An 18665-nucleotide genomic window follows, 5' to 3' on the forward strand; every position below is an offset into this window, starting at 1 on the left:
CAATGTAACTGCCGTGTATTTTGATGAAATAGTCTCATCCTTGCTGATGGAGGAGATGAGACAGAAAAATATGGAGAGCCAGAATGGTGATGCCTAGTCTATACAAGGACGGTCCTAAAACAGAAACAAAAATAAGTCATCGAGTGGAAAATCTAAATCTCTAAGAAAACCTATAAAGGTGGTGTGTTGGAAATGCAGAAAGGAAGGGCACTACAAAAGGGACTGTAAATATAAAGCTCCTGATAAAGGAAAGGGATCTGATGATGCTCCTTCTGCAGAGGCGAAAACCATCTCAGATGAAGGTGGGGATGTGCACTTGGCTTCTTCAAGTACGCATGTAGATCATGAGGCATGGTTGATTGACTCAGGCGCATCCTTTTATTTCACTCCCCATAGAGAGTGGTTCTGCAAGTATGAGAAATACGATGGTGGTGATGTCTTCTTAGGGGATGATAGGAAGGCTAGAATTGTTGGTCGCAGAAAAATAAAGTTGAAATTGCAAGGTGGAAGGGTTAGAACACTTCCAGGTGTTCTACATATTCCTGCATTGGCCAAAAATTTGATTTCTGTAAGCAAGTTGGATGATGCAGGTCTAAAAACAGTGTTTAAGAATGATACCTGCAAGATGGTTTAGGGAGTTGAGATTGGAACTCTGTGCAAGCTGCAAGGTAGCACAGTTGTTGATGGGTGTAATAGTTTTGTGGTTCCTGAAAGTGGAGCAAAAAATCTAGTGGTCTCTGGAGAGAAGACCATGTTATGGCATCAAAGGCTTGGACATATTGGAGAGAAGGGCCTTTGAATACTTCATGATAAAAGTATGGTAGAAGGTATGACTAATAGCTCTCTGGATTTTGATTTCTGTGAAAATTGTGTATATGGAAAGCAGAATCAAGTGAGTTTCCCCTCTGGTGGTAAGAGGGCAAAACATATATTAGATCTTGTGCACAGTGATGTGTTTGGACCTGTGAAGGTTCTATCACTGGGTAAGTCTGTGTACTGTGTATCATTTATAGATGACTTCTCAAGGAATACATGGATATATTTCCTTAAGGAAAAATTTAAAGTCTCTGACAGGTTTAAAGAATTCAAGGTTCTGGTGGAAAAACAGACAAAGTAAAAGATAAAAGTGTTGAGGATAGATAACGGTGGAGAGTTTTGCAGTAAGGAATTTGAAGAATTTTGTAAGAAGTGTGGTATAGCATGACAAAAGACTACTCCATATACACCTCAGTAAAATGGAGTTGCAAAAAGAATGAACAAGACGTTGATGGAAAGGGCAAGAAGCATGCTTAGTGGTGCGGGGTTGGGATAGGAATTCTGGGTAGAGGCGGTGGAGACAGCATGTTACCTGGTCAACAGATCATCTTCATCAGCGTTGAAGGATAAAACTCCACAAGAGGTATGGACTAGTAAAAAACTCTCTCTTTCACATCTAATGGTATTTGGATGTGATGCATATGTACATGTTTCTAAAGGAGAAACGAACCAAGTTGGATAGTAAATCTGAAAAGTGCATCTTTTTTGGGTATAAGGATGGTTTAAATGGTTATAAGCTTTGGAACCCAGTAATAAGGAAGGTTGTGTATAACCGAGATGTGGTGTTCAGAGAGGTGAAAGATGTTATTAAACATGAAGTCCAACCAAAGGAACCTGAGAAGATATAGTTTGAGCTAAAAGAGGAAGAATCAGAATCTACAGCAGAGGAGTAATCAAAAGATGAAGAGCCACAAACTCCGGGTTTGAGAAGATCAATTCGATAAAGAAGGCATCATGAAAAGTGTAGTCCATCTGCTTTCTATTCAAATTTTGCTTTATCTATTACTGATGATGATCCAAGAACTGTGAAGGAAGCAGTAGATTCAGAGGATGGAAAATTCTGGAAAGAGGTCATGGTTGATGAAATGGCATCTTTGCACAAAAATGAGGCTTGGGATCTAGTGGAGTTGCCTGCTGGAAGGAAACCCATTGGCAGCAAATGGGTTTTCAAGAAGAAGACAAATGCAGAAGGAAAGGTGGAGAAATACAAAGCTCGGTTAGTAGCAAAAGGTTATTCCCAGGTGTCGGGAATTGATTTTGGTGATATTTTTTCTCCTGTTGCCAAGGTAACTTCTATTAGATTACTTTTATCTATTGCTGCTTCTTTTGATTTTGAGGTAGAATAGATGGATGTGAAGACATCATTTCTTCACGGGGATCTAGAAGAGGAAATCTACATGAAGAAACCTGAAGGCTTTGCGGTGAAGGGTAAGAAAGAACTGGTATGCAACTTAAACAAGTCTTTGTATGGGTTAAAACAGTCACCAAGGATGTGGTATTAGAAATTTGATACATTTATATGGGGACTTGGCTTCACCAAAATCAAAGCAGATCACTGTGTGTATTTTAAATTAATTGGTGACCGTTTTATTCATTTGGTCTTGTATGTGGATGATATGTTGTTGGTTGGAAATGACAAAAAAATTATCTAGGATTTGAAGACCCAATTGTCCTTTAAATTCGACATGAAATATCTTGGTGCTGCAAACTATATTTTGGGCATGGAAATTAAAAGAGATCGGGAAAAGAGGAAGCTATGGTTAAACCAAAGGAAGTATGTTGAGACAATATTGTAGAGATTTAATATGCAGGATAGTAAACCAATGAAGGTTCTTATTCTTGTAGCTATAAACTTATCTGTTGAACAATGTCCTCAGATTGAGTAATCCCACCTTCTCCAAACCCCGTAACCACTTCCACTGCAGTAATTTCTCTTCGGTCAATTGGGGGAAATTCTCCTTGTCCATAAGATCTCAATCTTTGAACTTGATACTCGGTACTCAGCCCAACGGCAGACCATCAAACCTTATCTCATCTGGAAGAAGCGGGGTTTGGAGCGTTCTCTTCACGGCATATAGGTCCTTCAGTATCTTGGTTGTCCCATTCCATGGAGAAATATATGGTGGTAATGAAGGGATTTGGAAAGCATCCTCCTCTTCCTCATCCTGTGGTTCACTTTGAGCGATCAGGGCTTGCAAATCTTCCTCTTCCTCCTCAATTTCAGTGGTGATTGCTTTGCCCTTTTTTGCTACTGGTAATTTACTGAATCTCGGTGATGCCTAAACTAGCCCCATAGTCTTCTTTTCTTTTCGGGGTCGCGGTGTGCGTGGGGACTTTAGAACCTCAAGGGTCGTAACCACTTCATCTGGTTCCTCCTGGGTCGAATATAGCTCTTTCACGAACCATGCTCGGGTTCTCGCCATGGTACTCATGGGAGGCCTGGTACCTGGGTGTTTGCTGGTCTATACTAGCTCAAATCTCAAATATCCCAGTGTTGTCCAAGGGTTTTTATAGGAATGTGTAAATTTGAATGTAACCCTTCCCTCCACTTTCAATTCATTAATATCTTCTTGGCAGCAGATCTTTTCGTATCTAGTTCGGAACTCCTATCTTAATGACCCGCTGCCCACTCCTCTCTGCCATAACTCAAACTTCTTGTCATGAATAGTGACGTCAACGGTCACCTCCCAACCTTCCCACGTGGCAGCACAGCCCCTTCGGCGCAACCATGATCTTGCCAACCGATTGGCCCTGCACGGAACCTTCTTTCCGCGCAGGCCTCCCGCAGACTTGTTTATAGTCCGCGCCTCCTTTCAACTGCTTGGAATGTTGAGACTATGCTTTCCACAGCTAGTCAGGTAGTCGCACCCCAGGTGCGAGATTTCAGCTGCCCTGCTAGCCTGGGCTGCGGGCACCTTTCGATTGCCTTTGTATCCATTATCCCATCATGCTCTATTGTATATGGTACATTCCTCTATTGGTGTAGTCGCAACCATGATAGCAGGGTTGCAGCTCGGTCCAGTACCGAGGTAGACCTGGCCAGTCCTGGTTCCCTTATTTGCAAGTTCGTGTGACCTACTTGTGCAACACCGATTTTCATTTTGATGATTTTTCATCCAACATTGTGCTTTTCCTCCTCAGTCGTGCCCATTCTTCATCAATTTCGTGAATCCTTCTGCTTTCACACCGAATGGCTTTCTGCAACTACTAAATTCCTTGGCCCAAGACCTCGCATGTAGCCCAAATTGCGGAAGTTGCGGGTTGGGGAGTTTCTTCTGTCCTATTGGTTCCATCTTGTCCTACCATTGATAAGATCACCTTCACCCCCCTCCTTTTGCTGATGGTCTTATAGGCCCATCGAACCCCTGGTATCCGCAGATTCCCATTGGATCGTCTTATCAAGTGGACGTTGTTCATGCTCCCCCCTGTTTTCCTACTGGCTTTGTTGCGAACAACCAGCAGAATGCATCGCTATGGTGAATTTAGATTTTTGATTCTTAATCGGTTAGGCGTTACAACATACACCTGCATCCTATGTCGCCGATGGACGCTCACCCTACTTTGTCCTCCAAACCGTAAGCACGCCTGCCTTCTACATTCGTGCCACCTTCTCCTATTCTTTTGGCGTGTATTCCACCCTTATGCAGTTGTCGCACACAACACCCCCATTTGTGCACCTTACTGCTCTTGTTCCAGAATTGTTGTTTTGCAGCGGTCTATAGGTTCCTCCACATTCGTTGCACATGTATCTGTTGACAGTTCCCTTGCTTCTATGGTTACGTGGCATAGTGATCTAACCATCATATTACAATTTAGCTGTTATCTCATGGAATCAGTTCTACCATCGCTCAATCTCTTCATCTGAGTCTGATGTGCAGGAACTGTCATGTTCCCATGAGATTCACCCATCCACTATTGGATTCACCTGATCCTGATCCTGCACTGTGATTTGGCAGATACAGTCTAGTTCATTGTCATTGTCCTCATTGCACATAGGCTCAATGTAGTGCACCCCTTCGGCAGGGTCCAGCGGAACCACTATGTAGAGGTATTTATTTCTGAATATCATTTTTCGTCTCTTTAGGTTGATGACTCCATTCATATTCGTGGCCCAGTCTATCCCTAACAATGCAGGGTATGGATTACTATCATCAACAATTTCTATTATCTCGAAGTTTGTCTGCGTACTTACGCCTTCAATGTCGACTGTCACCCCTTGCAATCTTCCCATCAGCAAGATCTTTTGTTGGTTGGCCATCCACAGTTGAATAGGAGACCACTATAGTGCGGTCCTGCCCATGCGTTCCCACATTTGCTTAGGCAATACATTCACATCCGACCCCAAATCCAGGATGACCTGATCCATCTCATACTCACCAATTTGCGCTCTCATTCACATTTCCCGCCTGGTGCGCAGAGCATACTTTCCAAGTTTCCGTACTACGCACGACTCCCATGATCCTGCACACTTAGTGATCAACTCTTGTAGTCCCTTAACTGCCTTATTTTCGCGTAGCAGCTTCATACATGTATCTAAAAAGGTAGTAAGCATGGAAGGATCCATTCCCGGCTCAACTGGATCCCTACAACCTGGAGTAACAACTTCCGTGAAGCTCTTCGTAGCTTCCTTAGATGTCCCCTTCACATGTTCCATCTCAAAGTCAAGTTCTTTTGTAGGTGCATCGCGACCCTTCACATCTTCTCCAGGTTGTTTCCTCACATCTCCCCCTGTAGTTGCATCGCTCCTCAGTACCATGTTTATGTTGGGGTCCCCTTCGCGTGGTTCAGACCTCATCATTTGGATATTTTGAGTCAGGGTAGGCTGTAGTACCCCCTTTTCGCGCATTTGGGCAATTAGCGTCAAACAATCTACCATTTCATGGTCAATATTTTCACAGTATGGACAAGATATTCTTGTCAGGTTAGTACAATCACGAGCATAGTGCCCCGTCCCTCTATAATTATAACAGATCAGTTGTCCGTGCCCTCGTCCAGATCCCATTCCTCCTCTCCCTTGTCCGTGTCCTTGGAATCCACCGCGTGGCCCCACGGTTGGGTCGAAACCCCACATCTCAATCTACATTCGATAGGTTGGGGTCCTCTCCATCACTAGCTCATAGCTTTGACACGTTCACTCGTCGTGACCCACTGATATACAAAAGTTTCAATACAGCTGCTGCGGGGTCTGGGTATACTTATGCAATAGGTGACAGTTGTTTGTTGTGTGCTTGCCTCCTACTTGACAAATCGTGCACCAGAGCGCGGGCGCCGCACTTGGCCCTGCTTGTACCTCCAGCCTCAATGGCATCGACCCTCCTCATACGGGGCAGTGATCCTTGTCGTGACCTTGGCCTTTGCATTTGATACACCACACTTCTTCACGCGCCTCCTGTTGGGGCGCCCTATCTTGCTTCAAACTTTGAATTTCGAAGCATAGGTTTTGTAGTTGCGCGTGGATTTGCTGAACTCTCAACCTTGGATCCTGTATTGGAGTTTCATGCAACCTCATTGCTATCTCTAATGCTTCAGCGTGGATTGAGATCTTTTACTGCTATAGCGTTGTCCTCAGATGTGGTGTCAAAGACGCCACAAACCACGCGCGGTGGTACGCATCTATCAACGTCATGTTGGCCTCACGGATCGTACTCTTCAATCTTTCATCCAGATCCCACGGAGTTTCACCTGATAGCATCACGATTTCTTTGAATCCAATGATTGACTGCATCTCCAATCTCGGCTGGCTAAATTCTTTGTTCAATGCATCCTGAATTGCTGCTATTCCCGCATTCGGGTGATCGCTAGAGTACTTTACATACCACATCGACGCGCGATCCTGCAACGCGCTCACCAAAGTATCCTTTTTGATGTTATCATCCGTAACACCTTGGGCTTCCCATATAGCCTTTACCACGAACCAGAATTGATCTGGTTCCTCGTTTCCTACGCCTCTAAATACCGACAACTTGATCGAACTCGCCATTCTGACCCTCGGTGGTGGCAGAAGTGGGGTAGGTGAAGATGGGTTTGATGTAGGTGAAGTGGGTGATGGTGTGGATGGCAGTGGTATCAGTGGAATGCACTGCTTTATCAACCGGACTGCGCTTCTCGGAGAGAACCCTGTGAGCTCCTTCTTGCTTTCTTGCGAAAGTGAAATCAAGGGACTGTTCTCTAATCCTTCGGTCCCTCGGTAGCCTCTTCCACTCCGCATTACCCCAGACATCAATGGATGCGCATAACCCATTTTTCACATAACAACATTTTAATCTAGGTATTCAACGATTTGATGTACTTACCCTGCGGTCCTTAGAGAAAGCGTCTTTCTGCTTCGTTGTAACTCACAGTTGTGTCTATCACGAACTCAATGATAAACCCTCCTATTATCCGATCCAACCAGTGATCTACAGCCCTTGCGATTTTATCTTTAGATGCTTCTAGCCTGCGTACCAACTCTGGAGTCCACACGATCAGTTGTTCAAGTCTGCACCTTCCCTGACTGTCAGCTAGCCTTGTGATCCACTCATACAGTTCTGTCGAGAAGGACGCAAAGAAGATCTCATGGATTTTCATGTATATGTAGCGATCCAGCCGCCTTTCTTCAGATATCCGCGGATTTCTGCTTTCCTGTACCATGAACTTGTGAAGCTTCCGATCCAACCAATCTTCAAGTTCTTTCTTCATAGGGTTCTATTGTTTCGACATCAAACATCCCTCAGGCAGATCCCGGTCCTAGTAACAGAACCATTTGTTGGCTTGTTGGGGCCTGACCTAGGTTCGGAAGAGTTATTAGCCAAACAAATCCTGCACTGCTAGCCCTTTCGGCAATATTCCATGGAGCAGTGACTAAAGTCTCACCCAAGGTAGTATGGGAGGGTGCTAGAACCAGGTTTCCGCACCCTTGGGATGTCTTGATGTGGTCTGGATGGGTCGCGAACTGATCTGCGGCCTTGTGCCACTCTGCATTGTTGTCAAGCTTCCGCGTAGATCCACACTGTTGCATTTTATTATTAATGAGTTTATTATAGATCTAATCTCCTTCCTACAGTCTTTAAGCAAGCATTTAACAACACTAACCAGTGCGCGCAATCATGAATAAGCATAAATTCAGAGCATAAGCAAACAGATATATTCACAATAAAACACACAACTGATTCAAAAACTCCTATTTTTATTTATCTTCTATCAATACAACCAGATCTGCCCCGCACACTCAGCTGCAAGGGTCCGCGCATACAGTTGCAGACTCTACCAGGCCTCTATGCACACAGCTACAGAGCCTCTATCTATCTACTAACACCCTCGACTCAGACTTACAGATGCAGTGAGAATATTGCCTTCATAAACCCATAACATTCAACATCAAAACCACAACAACTGACTTCTAACCTTAGAGCCTTGCTCTATTTATACATTCCCATGGTCCGCAAACCATGGGCAGGCCAACTCACTTTCGATTTTCTTACATTATTTTCGGGCAGACAACCCTTTGACTTGACTAATTACAATTCGCACTCCACGCACCTCGCAGAGCATTTACCATAACTATTACCCAAAATTGTGGGATTTGAACCCCAAAACCGTTACACGTGGCCTCCGCTACCCAATAGTGAGGGTTGTATTGAAAAGTGTAACTAGGTTCTTTCTTCATATGTCATGTGTAATTGTGATTTTATTTAATTAATGAAAAGGAGAAAAATAAAATTATTATTATTCTTGACTCATGGGTTCCATGAGCAAGGAATTTTATTTTAGTGATGGCTCTCATTGTGAGCCTTTAGGATTTGTCATATAGTCATAAAAGTCAATTTGAGTCTATTTCATGTATGAACGACCCTTCTTGGGCATATTACAGTTCTGTATGACTCATGTATAGGATAACCCCTCCAAGGCCAAGCGAAGTATCCTCCTCATATCAGATTCAAAAATATTATTGCAAATTCCAAATGACGAATTGGTTTAGATTATAGTCATGTTGGCTTAATTATGATGGCAAAAAAGTATAAATAGGTAACTCGACCTATTTCAGAAGACATATTTTTGGTGGTTTGTAAGTTTAGAATTTTGTCAAGCATCAGAATATAGAGAATCCAGTTCTAATTGCAGAGCTACTAGTGCGGATTATAGTGTGAATTTTAGTTGGATTACAGTGCCATTTACAGTGGAGATTACAGTGTGGATTATAGTGGAGATTATAGACAGATTTTCGGTGATATATCACAATATGGTTCATTAATATTTCAAATGAGATGTTTCGGTGCTATCAACAGTGAAAGGCTCTCTGTGTAGCACAGTTTCGGTGCCAACACACCACAGTCTCAGTGCTATCAACAGTGAAAGGGTCTTGGTGCTAGCACAGTTTCAGTGCCAACATACCACAGTGTTGGTGCTAACAGTACTACAACAGTATCAGTGCAATATTTGTTTTAGTGCCACCACAGTAAGAAGAGATCATTGTCTCCACAATAAGGTTTTGTTGTCATCACAGTAAGAAGGATTCGATATAACTACAATGAGAAGGTATCGTTATCATCATAGTAAGGAGATCTCGATGTCATGATAGTAATGAGATCTAGGTGGTGATAATGTCTCGGTGCTAAGAAGGTTGAAGTGGAAGAGGAAAAGAGAAAAAGGTTTACTATCAAGAGAACTTGTGTCTTGGTCTTGGAGAGGAAAACACGTTGAGGGTCTTCTTCCTGGTATTCATCAATTGGAATATCTATAAGAATAATTTGTGCAGATTTTCCTCTCAAAGAGTGAGATTTTTTGCCCCTGGCTGATAGCCTACATTATGTGTCTATTACCTATTTATGTTCATGCATTTGTAGTTGTTTGATCTGAGAATAAAATTAATAACCTAATTAAAAGAAGATGTTAATCTAAAGAAGTAAAAAGAACTCATAAGAAGTTAATAATCAAAGAGAAATCACTTAACTGTTATGCCCTAGATTTCTCAACAGGTTGAAGTAGCACTGATTCATTAATGTAAACAATGGTTTGAACAAAGGGAAAGTTGATCAAATTGGGCACAACATGATCTATCAAAGAGGGACTTATTGAACATTAGCATACTGGGCTAAAGTAAACAGGTAGCAGTTTTGAAGTGGGGTTTTGATCACCTTCTAGAATTAGGTTTTTGTTGGGATTTCACTATCATATTATTGCAAGAGCTCATTATAAATGGGTCATTATCCCTGGTGTGAAATCCATATTGATTTTCAGAAGTTTTTTCATTATAAGTGGGTCATTCTCCCTAGTACGAGAGCCCATAATAGTTGATTTAATTTATTATCATTTTCAGGGAGTTTGGGTGGTGCTAGGTTGGTGGTTGAATTCTCCTTCAGGTTGGAGCCTAAAAACAATTTAGGGTGGTACTTTAGGGTGCTAAGGTGGTTCTAGGGTAAGCTTGAGCTTGCAAAGGGTGTTGGAGCATCCTTTTAGAAATTGTTGATAAAACCAGGGTGTTGGAGCATCCTTCCAGTTGGAGCTAGAAAATAGAATGCTTTTCTAGAGAACCAAGGAGTTGGGGCTTCCCTTTCAGTTGGAGATGAAGCAATTGATGTACTCACAAAGTTATTATAAAAGTGTTATGTGGTTTTTGTCTAAAAGGGGGTTTCCACCTAAACATTTTGGTGTCTACTTGTTTGTTTATGCTTTAAATTAATGTTGAAGATTAATTAATGCTCTGAAAGGATTAATGAGTTACTACTTGCTAAGAGATATTGATTCGCCTGCCTCTCAGTATTTCCAACATTGATTGAAAAATATTTAGTAAGGATGTTAAATTGGATGAGAAAGAAAGACAAGATAGGAGGGGGTACCAAGTCCTCCCATTTGGCCTTGATTCCAAAAGAGTCAAACCCAATAAATTTCTCCAGATTTAGACCTCTATATTTATGTAATGTGGCTTATAATATCCTCACAAAAATTATGGCAAAAAGACTCAAGAAACTTTTTTGGGGGATCATCTCTAAAAGTCAAAGGGGCTTGTTATGTAACCAAATCACAAAACATAAAAAGATATAGATTAGCGACTTGAAAATAAACCTATTCGAGGGAGAAACCTCCTTTTATATTACATGAATGAACAATTCTTGGATGATTCAAATGATAATAACTCATTAGTATATATAGGATTCTAAAGGGTCAAAATATAATGAGCACCTACATAACATTAATAATGTAAGGGTTGAACAATAACAATAGTGGGTTTCTAAGGGGCAAAAAAAATAACAATATGGAGTGTGGTGAAGTAAAATTATAAGTGCGGACACGAACAAATTCCTCTAGCCTGATAATGGGTCTAGCCACAACAGGTACATTCTATGGAAGATTTCCTTAGATTAGAATCAATCAAGAGGGCCTACCTCTTGGTCGCTTATCCTACTTGATGATGTCCTCGCTTGCTCGCTCCAGCAATCTCTCGCTCCCTTCTTAAAGTTCCTGAAACAAGTAAATAACAACAACACACAAACATAATAATAGACAAATTGCAATTCAACCTACTTAATGAGTAAAGAAGCATCACAACACGAATATGTAATATTAGAAAACATGTAGGAAATCAATCGATGGTTTATATATTAATATCAAAGAGACATTACAACCATTCGTCTTGACATCGCAGTCCTCCTCTGACAAGACCAGCTTCCCACACACTTCTGCTAGCACTTCATGTGGCTTCAAACAACAATATTTTAAAGACTCTTCCCTTTAGGCTTCACTCCAAACCAAACACACTTCTCCCTCACACAACTCGTAATAGATTGCTTGTAAAATCAAAATAGTATACTCACACTCAGCCAACACTCTAACTATGTCACTAGTTTGCGCTTGGGTAGAAGGGAGGTTTATATAAGATAGATGGATGGGAGATGTATCCTCTTCTCATGGGAGAAGGACTTATCTCTTGAGTTAGTTCCATCATTATAGGGGAAAGGAGCCCAAACTGTCATCCTCGACCCCATCCGGCCAAACCATTTTCCAGACTTCCGTTACAAAGCTTCTAGAGATGGTAGCTTCAACTCTACTTTAAAAAAAATTCCATAACGGGACCGGCAGGACTGGAACACAGCTCAATTGCACCGATCGGCGCAGGGAATAGTGCTAATATCTATACATCGGCACGGGGGATACAAAAGCCATTAGCATCGGTCTTGTAAATTGGGCAAAACTGAAGTTTTAGGGGAAATGGTGCAAAAGGGAAATGATCTACTCATGAAGAGGGACATAACGGGAGTTTCTCCATGAAGGCAAAGCATGCGGGGTTCACTGTAGAGGTCCTCCAGGATCAAGGAACGGGGAGTATAGGGATGATTATCACTCCAGGAAACTCTCCTATGGTTGCAGCTCGGAGATGCCTGGTGTGGAGTACTAAAGAAGGTATGTTTTTGATGATTATTTCAGTATCTTTTCATTAGAACTTGCAAACCTTTTTGCATCATGAACTCGGAAAATAATAAAGAATTATAATAAAACATGTGAGATTAATATGCAAGACTAAAACGCTGACAATTGTCATTTCCTTATGCAGTGAGGAGTGAAAACGAGAAGTTGCCGTTCCAAAGGAAAGGACAAGGACGGGTTAATCGATGTCCCTTCGATGGGAGACCAAATGCAAACAAATCAAAGCAAAACAGCCCAGAAAAGGAGGTGGAGATATCAACTCGGCGCATGAAAGAAAAGAAATGACTGAGGACTAACGGTTCGACGAATCCCTTAGGATCCTTGATCCTGAGGGATCGTTGTTTTATCTATTTTTGCACTTAGACATCTCCGCTGTCACCCTTATAAAAGGGACAGCACTGTTAGCTTGGGAGAGAGTTAGACATGATTATGCTTTTATGTAATTTCTTTTAAGATCAAAACTTTGATCATTGAGTCTCGCTAAGAACTGGTTTATTGTAATTTTGCTTCATGCATTAATACAAACTTGGTGATTACTTCATCTCTGAGTCTGGATTAACTTCAAGTGGTGTACCCCTGGAGGCTAAGGGCCCGGCCCTGGAGGACACTTGCTCCTATATTATTACGTTGGTTTATGCGTGGTTTGTCTATCGTCGTTATTTGGTAATCTGATGTGTTTTATAAGTTTACATCACATGCTCTGTTATGTTTAATTCATTAAGGTTTCCAGAGACAGAACTATTGTATTGACTCTGCATCATATTACTGTTCTTCTAAGAGTTGATATAATATTGCTAGTCTTAACAAAATACTGTTACTATTCCATTACAGAGATTTTGTGTTGTGCACCTGTTCATTCACATTACAGAATTCATCTTGATAGTTATGTTCTTTACAATTGTTGGATTTACGAACAATGCTGTTCTATTTTGAAATGCAGTCGTATTCCTTATAACTGAGATTGATACTTGGATCAGATTACTATTTAAGTGTGTTGTGTGCGTATATGGCTTTCAAGTGTTGTTCCATAGTTTATCAGTAATCAATGGTGTTCCATTGGTGTGTGTTGTTCGATTCGCCCTTAAGAGTGAAAGATTATCGTTTGATTATGATTAATGCATTTGATCTGATAGATTAAGATTGTTACTGCTTGTGAGACTTATTTGATGTTCTATTTCTTAGCTACTGTCCTATTTCGGAATTGCTCTTCCATTACAGACTTGCTATTTGATTTCTTATTTACTGTTCCATTTCTTATCTGTCTTTCCATTTCCTGTCATTTGTTATTTTGGTGTGAGGAATGATCTAAAGCTGTAGTGAGCATTGGCATTTACTGTCCGGCTCCCAGATCCACGATCTGTTCTCTGATTTCCTTTTCCATCAGTTTCCAAAGGGATGGGTTATTGCTACTAAACCCTTGACTGATAAGTTGCTTAATCTTTTGAGCATGTGATTTACTCTTTTGAAGAAATTAAGCTGTAAACAAGCATCCATCTACTCTTGTATTTTTGAACACTGTACTACTAGCATTACTCTGGCAAATGATAGCCTCAGACTGAGACACTCTTTGAAATAACAAAACGCTCCCAGATTGACATATTAATGTGAGGTAATTAGAGGTGAAAGAGACCCTTCTTATAGCTCTACATTTTGGCGTCGTTGCCGGGGAAAGAGTGTAGCCATTTGTTCTTTTTTTTCAGAGTAGTGTACGAGCCTGTTAGGGAAGAATTGGGTTTTAAAAATGGAAGGTAAGAACCTACGTGCGGAGCATGTAAAAGCCCTGCTCCTCTGCCCACTTTCCTACAGATTTGCTACTTGAGTAAAATTTAGTAGTTAATTTGAGTGCATGACTAAGCAGAAAAAGCCAGAAAAAAATTCCAAACCTCTACCCAAGCCAGAAAAAGCTAAGGGGCCAGTGACCCTTGGCTGAACGACCTTCATAGATGAAATCTGCAAGAAAGCAAAATCTCAGCCCTCAGTAGGACCAAGGAAAGTCATTTCTAAACAACCTACTAGTTCCCTTCAGGCCACAGGATCACCATCTGTAGCCTTTGCTGAGGTGCATAGTCAAACTGAAGAGCAGGACTTTCAAGAAATTGAAAATTCTACTCCAGAACTATTGCAGGAAGGGAATTTCAGCAATCTTTGTGAAGGAGAAGGAGAGACAGGGGAAACTAAGGAACCACGATCTCCTATTCGAACAACTCAGCCATTAAACAGCCCAGACAAGGGAAGTGCTGCAAAAATCATTGTTGAAGAAACTCAATCTCCTCATACATCAGGCATTCTCATTATCCCAGATAGAGGAAGTGCTATTAAAACTATTCCTATCAAAGCCATTCCCTCTCAACCTAGGAATACCCTCCTAGATATCCCAGAAGGTTATTGGCATTTATTCGACCCAATGGCTCAAAATCAGCCAAACACCCAAACCTCTACATTACAATACCCTATAGTGGATTCTGCAGTAAATGCACCTATGAAAGCAATCCCTCTTCAACATATCCCTACATTTCACGGTCTTACATCAGAAGATACGGATGCATTTTTATTTGAATTTGATGTGTTGTGCAGGGGATATAATTACACCACCAACCCCTAGAAACTGAAACTATTTCCCTCTACATTAAAAGGGGCTGCTTTAAGATGGTTTATGGGATTAGGTGGCGGGGTTATAAATAACTGGGATCAAATGAAAGAATCTTTTCTAAAAAAATATCAGGATTATTGCAAGTCTAGAGAACTGAAGGACAAAATATTCCAGATGACAGTTAGACCGAATGAAACTTTAGAGGAGTATATGGAACGTTTCCAGTATAATCTACAAAGTTCTCCTTATGCATCACTACCTTTACCTGATAATGTGTTAAAAACAACATTAATAAGGGGCATGAAGGAACAATGGATTGAAACATTAAACATTACGGGAAAAGGGGATATTTATCAAGAAAATTTTGCTGACATTATTGATTTATGTATCAGGAGCTCGAGAGGCAGCACAAGAGTAAAACTGGCAGAACATGATCGGTTTGTAAGAGATAATAAAATTTCGACAGAAGGAGTAACACGTGTAGAAATTGGAAATTTATTAGAAAATTTTAAAACTGATATACTAGGGACACTGACTACACAACTTGATATTATGTAGGCCAAACAGAAGCAAATGGAGGCAGAACAGAATTTGGCGATCTTCTATCCCCAATGCAGGAAAAAGCATAGCCACAAGGATTTTCCACTGGATACAGTCCAAACATGCGCCATCTGGACAAAAGATCACCTTACGGAGAGCTGCCCCTCACTTCCTGGATTGAAAGCGGTATATAAGGAAGCAGAAGAAGAACTAGAATCGGTGTATTTGCTCAACCAGCGCCGTCAGTGGCAGCTGAGACAATCTGGTATGTTTCCAGACCCAACTTCTTCTTTTCAGCCTCCGCAGTATAATGCTCAACAATATAATATGTGGCAAAGTCAATCCCAACCCCTATTTCCAAACTGGTCACCACAGTGGTTTCCTTCTTCAAACCTGTGGCTGAATCAGGCAAACCAATCTGGTTGGTCGAATTTTCCTTATACTCCACCATATTGGCAAGGTAACTCATATCCACCACAATGGACTCCCCCTACTTCACAAAGTTCAGCCTAGCAGACAAACTGGCAGAGACCGATGCATCAGCCAGTAGGAACCATTCCGCTCCCTCAACCTACACTGCCAGCCTTGCAACAAAATCCCCAGTCTAATCTGAGACCGCAACTCCTAGCCCAACCCAACCCCAATCCAAATAACAGACCGGTCCAATCTCTCCAAATTATAGAAACACCAGAAATAGGAGCCGATCTGAGGGAGTGTAATGATCTTCAGTTAAGATCTGGGCATATTATTGAAACCGAGGGAGATAAGACAGTTCAGATTGAAGATCAGTTACCCAGAGAACATCTGTCACAACAAGAGGATGTGAATAAACAACAAACCCATAATAAATCAACCACATCCTCTCCTCCGTTCCCAGAACGATTAGTCATACCTCAACCTATACAATATCCTGATTTTGACATTCTGGGAGAATTACAAAATCTATACATAAAAATTCCATTCCTCCAAGCCATTCAAGACATCCCGATATACGCAAAAACTATCAAAGAATTGTGCATAAAGAAACCAAGGAGGAATATAACAAATAATCTAAGAGTCCAAGTAGTTGACACTTTATCTGACTTACTATCAGGGAAATAAACACCCATTAAATATGAAGACCCAAGAAATCCAATTGTAACTGTCCAAATTTATGGTCAGACCCTGTCCAATGCCTTAGTTGATCTAGGAGCTGCAATTAATACCTTAACAACCACTACTTGCCAAAAGCTAGGCATTACATCTGTAGAACCCACCTCTACCTTGCTAGAATTGGCTGACCGATCTGTGGTTAGGCCGGAGGGTACTCTACATGATGTCATGGTCTCTATTGATTCCTGGGAATATCCAGTCGATTTCCTGATAATAAATCCTAAAACCCAACTTGATGGACATCCATTGATTTTAGGTAGACCTTGGCTTGCCACTATCGATGCTTATATTCAGCTGCCGACAAGGAAATATGACCATAACCAGAGGACCAAATATCAAGAACTTAGTTCTATATCCTTCAGCGCAGCCAAGTGTCACAATCATCAAAACTAATAAGCACCCTGTATCATACCTTACTGATAACATTAGATCTCCATTAACTATACAAGAGGCACTTGATTTCAAAAACCAAACAGAAGATGATGCCATTAACAATTTCATTAGTAAAACTGAATATAGATCATGCACACAGTGTCACATGATAGAAGCAGCATTTGATAATGGATTAGAAGAAGATCCTCCGAAAGATACACATGATCAAACAATACCTGTTACTTCTGTTGCAAATAGTAAAATTGTGGAAATTGAACCGGGAAAAACCTTAAATATTAATGCAAACTTCACACCTGAACAAGAAATGAAGCTCATCCATTTGTTAAGGAAATATAAAGAAGAATTTGCATGGGATTACCCTGATATGAAAGGAATTGACCCCCAATTATGTACACACCACATTTATATAGAAAAGGATGCCAGACCTGTTCGTCAACCTCAAAGGAGACTTAATCCTCATCTAAAAGATCTGGTAAAAGCTGAACTTCAAAAACTTTTAGATGTCAATTTTATATATCCTATCTCTGATAGTAAATGGGTCTCTCCGCTTGTGGTGGTACCAAAAAAGAATGGGAAATGGAGAATCTATGTGGACTACAAGAAGCTAAATAAATCAACACAAAAAGACCACTTTCCTCTCCCATTCATCGACCAATTATTAGATACTTTAGCAGGAAAGAAATTCTTTTCTTTCCTGGATGGCTTCAGTGGATACAATCAGATTTAGATTTCCCCTGAAGACTAAGACAAAACTACTTTTACTTGTCCTTGAGGAACATTTGCCTACCGAGTTCTACCTTTTGGCTTATGCAATGCTCCTGCCACATTCCAAAGGGCTATCCTTAGCATTTTTGCAAATTTAATAAATGACGGACTTGAAGTATACATGGATGACTTTACACCATATGGATATGATTTCGATCCAGCATTGGATACCCTAGAAAAAGTCCTACAACGCTGCATTGCTACCAGGCTTTGTTTAAACCACGAAAAATGTTATATGATGATGACTGAAGGACTTATCCTATGACACTATATTTCAGCAGCTGGCATTCAGGTAGACCCAGCCAAAATCCAAATACTTTTGCTTATTCCCACTCCTACCACTCAAACAGAGGTACGCAGTTTTCTTGGATTTTCTCATTATTATAAGCGATTTATAGAACATTATTCGCACATTGTTGCACCTCTATATGCACTAACTGGTAACGTTGATTTCCTTTGGACAGAAAAATGTGAACGTGCTTTCAAGGATCTGAAGAAGCTCGTATCCACAACCCCAGTCCTTTGAGGACCAAATTGGGATTTACCATTCCAGATATCATATGATGCCTCAGATACAACCATTGGAGTGGTCCTTGGGCAGGAAGAGGATAAAAAACCATATGCAATTTATTACATCAGCAAAAATTTATCCCTTGTTGAATTAAATTACACTGTTACTGAAAAAGAATCCCTAGTTGTAATACATGTTGTCAATAAGTTTAGACATTACATTACTGGATATCCTGTTATCTTGTACACTGATCATTCTGCCATAAAATATCTAGCAAATAAGCCTGTCAAAAATGGCAGAATAACTAGATGGCTGATTCTATTGCAAGAATTTGATATCACAATCAAGGATCGACCTGGCAAAGAAAATCTTGTAGCCGATTTTCTCTCAAGAATGCCACAGCCAATCGATGCAGCAGCAGCTAAAGATCAATTTATGGACGAGCATATGTTTGTTGTTGTTGTTCAAACACCCTGGTATGTTGATGTTTCCAATTAC

The sequence above is a fragment of the Pinus tabuliformis genome, chromosome 8, assembly GCF_031772625.1.
Source record: "Pinus tabuliformis cultivar Carrire ecotype Pingquan chromosome 8, CPIR1, whole genome shotgun sequence".
Lineage (NCBI taxonomy): Eukaryota > Viridiplantae > Streptophyta > Pinopsida > Pinales > Pinaceae > Pinus > Pinus tabuliformis.